General features: G+C 44.4%; 1 long non-coding RNA gene across 1 annotated transcript in view; it reads left to right on the forward strand.

The window, feature by feature from the left end:
- LOC122564385 overlaps positions 1 to 4,321 on the forward strand; it is an 8,015-nt gene extending 3,694 nt beyond the window's left edge. The window contains exon 3 of the long non-coding RNA XR_006315901.1: positions 4,038 to 4,321. This is a non-coding gene — a long non-coding RNA (uncharacterized LOC122564385). The remainder of the gene's footprint in view (positions 1 to 4,037) is intronic.
- Positions 4,322 to 5,378: the final 1,057 nt, after the last annotated feature.

Genomic DNA, 5,378 nt, shown 5'->3' on the forward strand with positions numbered 1-5,378 from the left:
ACCTTGTCTCAGTCAAATTCCTCGAACTCAGCACCGCCTTCCTAACCTGCAATCTTCTTCCTGACCTCTCCGCCCCCACTCCCACTCCAGCCTATCACCCTCACCTTGACCTCCTTCCACCTATCGCATTTCCAACGTCCCTCCCCCAAGTCCCTCCTCCCTACCTTTTATCTTAGCCTACTGGACACACTTTCCTCATTCCTGAAGAAGGGCTCATGCCCAAACGTCGATTCTCCTGTTCCTTGGATGTTGCCTGACCTGCTGCGCTTTTCCAGCAACACATTTTCAGACCTGGAACTCTAACCAAAACAACTCACTGCCAACTACTTAATCTGGTATAGCTTTGGCTTTTAGGAATGCTAAGATTTCAAAGCTGCCAATCATACACACAAATGGACAAATCATGTAGCACAACAATCTCTCCTTCAATGTCAGCAAGATGAAGGAGCTGGCCATCGACTTCAGGAAGCAGAATGGAGGACACTCCCCTGTCTGTATCAGTGGTGCTGAGGTAGAGATAGTTAAGACCTTCAGGTTCCTAGGGGTGGATGTATATTTGAATTGTTCAGCTCCCTCACAGAAACTGGTGAAAACCTAACATTCCAGCTTGGTTTAAGAGTCGCCATTGTCAGCTGTCCCTCGAGCTGAGGAGGATGTCTACTAAGAATAGTGGGTTTTTGTTTTTTATTGATTTGATTTGTAATTGGCGCATGTACTGAGATACGGTTGAAATTATTGTTTTGGGTGCTATCCAGATAAATCATACCTTACATAAGTATATCAGGATAATAGAATAGAACGAAGAATATAGTGTTACAGCCACAGAGAAGGTGCAGAGAAAGATCAACTTAAGTATATGGGAGGTTCATTCAAAAGTCTGACAACTACGGGGAAAGACGCTGTTCTTTTTTTAGATTCCCTACAATGTGGAAACAGGCCCTTCGGCCCAACAAGTCCACACCAACCCTCCGAAGAGCAACCCACCCCGATCCATTTATCTCTAACTAATGCACCTAACACTAAGGGCAATTTAGCATGGCCAATTCACCTGACCTGCACGTCTTTGGACTGTGGGAGGAAACCGCAGCACCCGGAGGAAACCTACGCAGACACAGGGAGAATGTGCAAACTCCACACAGACAGTCACCTGAGGCTGGAATCGAACCTGGGACCCTGGTGCTTGAATCTGTTGATATGTGTTTTCGAACTTTTGTGTCTTCTGCCCAATAGAAGAGAGTGAGAGAAGCATAAGCAGGGTGGGAGGGGACTTTGATGATGTTGGCTGCATTCCCAGGGCAGCAGGAAGTGTAGCCAGAGTCAGTGAATGGAAGGTTGGTTTGTGTGATGGACTGGGCTGCATTCACAACTCTCTCTAACTTCTTGTGGTCTTGGGCAGGGCAGTTGCCATATCAAGGTGTGACACATTTGGATAAGATGCTTTTGATGGTGCATCTATAAAAATTAGTCAGAGTCATTGTGGACATGCTGAATTTCCTTAGCCTCCTGAGAAAGTAGAAGTGTTGGTGTGCTTTCTTGACCACAGCATCGATATGCACAGACCAGGACAGATTGTTGGTGACATCCACCCCTAGGAACCTGAAGGTCTTAACTATCTCTACCTCAGCACCACTGATACAGACAGGGGAGTGACCTCCATTCTGCCTCCTGAAGTCGATGGCCAGCTCCTTCATCTTGCTGACATTGAAGGAGAGATTGTTGTCTTTACACCATACCACAAAGCTCTCTATCTCTTTCCTGTACTCTGTCTCACAGTTGTTTGAGATCTGACCTACTTTGGTGGTGTCATCAGCAAATTTGTAAATGGATTTAGAACTGAATTTGGCCACACAGTTGTGAACGTGTAAGGACTATAGTCAGGGGCTGAATATACTGCCTTGTAGGGCACTGGTTTGAGAGTTATTGTGGAGGAGGTGTTGTTTCTTCTCCTAAGTGATTGCGTTCTGTGGGTCAGGAAGTCAAGGTCTAGTTGTAGAGAGAGGAGCAGAATCCTAGATCTTGAAGTTTGGAGATGAGTTTTGTTGGAATTATGGTGTTGAAGGCAGAGCTAAAGTCAACAAGCAGCAGTCTGACCTAGGTGTTCTTGTTATCCAGATGTTCCACAGATGAGTGTAGGGCCGGGAATGGTGTCTGCTGTGGATCTACTGTGACAGTGGGCGAATTGTAGTGAATCAAGGCAATCCGGGAGGTTGGAGTTGATGTGCGCCATCTTGAAACCTCTTGAAACACTTCATAATGATGGATGTCAGAGTCATCAGATGATAGTCACACTATTCTCTGGCACCTAGATGATAGTGGTCTTCTTGAAGCAGGTGGGCACCGTACATCGGAAAAAGGAGAGGCTAAAAATGTCTGCAAATAATCCCACTAGCTGGTCCTTGAAGGATCTGAGCCAGCGTCTCCATCTGGGCCACTTGATTTCTGTGGATTCCCTCTCAGCAAGGCCAATATGACCTTTGCAGTGGTGACTGAGGGAACAGCTGCACCCATGGCTGTTGGGACAGGTGACATTATTTCCCTGACCTTCTGTAAAACAAGCATAGAGATGCATAGAGCTCAGTGGGGAGGGTGGCATTGTTGCCTTGGGTCTTCATCTGACTGAAGAAGGTGATTCTTTGGCCTCCAGATCTTTGTGCACGGGAAGGCAGGACACCTATGATGTAGTGGAATGCTAGTCCATGGGTAAGAAGCAGGCAGACTGGTTGCTTGGGGAGGCACATGTTAAGATGAGCATGATTCTGCCGATACCTTTTTTAAACCTCTGCAGCTTTTTGAAGAACTGAAGGCCATATCTACTGTCTGCTCCCACTACACTGAGGGTTGTAGCTAGTGTGAGTCCCCATTTTTCTGAGGAAATTCTATCTTTTAAAGTTTCCTTAAATTTCAGTTGGATGCGGCATCAAATGTTAAATTTTGATAACCAAACTCAGACGAGAGTGGTTACCTTCGGTGGAAGGTTTCCTTGCTCCATTGGCAGAAGATGTTTGAAATAGTCCCTTTGCTAATCCTTCACTCTAACATTTGAGCAGCGCGGTGACTATCAGGCGATATACCAGTGGATCTAAGTTGGAAAGACTGGTGTGTTCTTTTATGTACCCTCAAGCTGCCATGCAGATGACTCAGTCCCTAGGCCAGTGTGAAATGGATGGATTTCAATAGATCCCGGCAAGCTGCTCAATTGCATTAGATAAACCAGGCTGACAGCTGAACATCAACACTGTGTGCCTTCCGAAAGAAAGGTGCAGCATACCTATGTTATCTCAGTATCTAAAACATTGGAAGGATATTGTGAAACTTGAAAGGGTTCAGAAAAGATTTACAAGAATTGTTGCCAGGGCTGGAGGGTTTGAGCTACAGGGAGAGGCTCAATAGGCTGGGGTTGTTTTCCCTGGACCGTCAGAGGCTGAGGGGTGACCTCACAGAGGTTTATAAAATCATGAGGGGCATGGATAAGATAAATAGATAAAGTCTTTTCACCAGGATAGGGGAGTCCAAAACTAGAGGGCATAGGTTTAGGATGAGAGGGGAAAGATCTAAAAGAGACCCAAGGGGTAACCTGTTCACGCAGAGGGTCATAGGTGTATGGAATGAGCTGCCAGAGGAAGTGGTGGAGGCTGGTGCAATTGCAACATTTAAAAGGCATGTGATGAGAATATGAATAGGAAGGATTTGGAGGGATATGGGCCGGGTGCTGGCAAATGGGACTAGGTTAGGTTGGGATATCTGGTTGGCATGGACAAGTTGGGGTCTGTTTCCGTGCTGTACATCTCTATGACTCTATTAGGAATCTTATGGCTATTCACAAGTCACTTTACCATTTTATCTTGATATTATACAGTGAAGTTACTCACTAGATCAATGGGCGCATGCGATCGGGTGTTAGGTGTGACCAATGAAGCGGAATCACAAATCCAAAATGTTTGTTTGACACTCAGTCTAGAATTCTAATTTAACCGCTTAAATGCCTTTGTGTGACCTGTTTGATTCTTGGCCTCTGACACTGATTTTATTTCTTCCAGGGTACTGAGGACACTTCATCAATAACGCCCTGCTGTTGTCAATAGATAAGAGCAGACTTGTGATACCGTTTTGAACAATTCACACGAGACTTGACTGCACACAGCATCATAACAGGTAGTCCCACATTTCATTTATGAGAAAAATGAATTGATCCAAAGACAAAACAAGTGTGCAGATAGCATCTTCTGTGGGAAATGATGGGAGGAAAAAGGAGTTATGAAGAGGTCCACAGCTGACAAAGATAATGGAGAATTGTGACATTGAAAGTGCAAACCACAAGCACTCAAAATGACAAATAAAATTCTGTCAACGTCAATATTTCTTGCACGTTTCATGGTTTCCTGTTGTCCTGTTGTCCTATTGTCCAGAAGCAAATGTAAAGAACATAGAGTTCTTGGTAAATATTGAAACATAGAAAACAATGAGCAGTACTGTTCAATGGAAACTGTAAATGTATTCAACAGAATGCAAGAATAACTGCACTATAATAGAAGAACCAAACTGCGAGATTCCCCCCACCTGACTTGGGCCTCAGCAGTTTAATTTAATGCTGCTGCTGGTGAGATATCAATGTTGTTATAACCTTCCATGGTTTACTGTCACTCCTCATTCATGTCCCAAGGTGAAACCTCTCCCAGTCCATGGTAATATTGCATTGTTGTTATTTTCCAACAACTGATCTGCAAAAAAACTTGAATAGGACTTAAATTCCAGAAGTGATGTTAGAGTGACTGCCCTCAACATCAAGACTGCATTTGATTGAATATGGCATCAATGGGCCCGCGTAAAATTGGTGTCAATAGATATTACGGGAAACCTCTCTGCTAATCGGAGTAATAGCTGGGACAAAGGAAGGTGGTTGGAGGTCATTCCAGGACATCTCAGCAGAATTTCCTCAGGCTAGTGTCCTAGGCTCAACCATCTTCAGCTACCTCATCAAAGACCTTTCCTGCATCATAAGGAGTGGGGATGTTAGCTGATGATTGCACAATGTTCAGCACCATTCACCCCTTCTCAGATATTGAAACAATTCATGTCCAAAAGCAGCAAGACCTGGACAATATCCAGGTTTTGACTGACAAGTGACAAGTAACATTCACACCACACAAATGCCAGACAATGACCATCCCCAACAAGAGGCAATCTAACCATCAGCCCCTGATATTCAATGGCATTACCATTACTGAATCTCCCATTATCAACATCCTGGGGGTTACTATTGACCAAACACTCAATTTGGTCAACCAAATAAATATTGTGGCCACAACAGCAGGCTGGAGACTGGACATTCTACAGTGACTAATTTATTTCAAGATTCCCCATTGATTGTTCTTAATTCA

Source organism: Chiloscyllium plagiosum, chromosome 29 (assembly GCF_004010195.1).
Source record: "Chiloscyllium plagiosum isolate BGI_BamShark_2017 chromosome 29, ASM401019v2, whole genome shotgun sequence".
NCBI lineage: Eukaryota > Metazoa > Chordata > Chondrichthyes > Orectolobiformes > Hemiscylliidae > Chiloscyllium > Chiloscyllium plagiosum.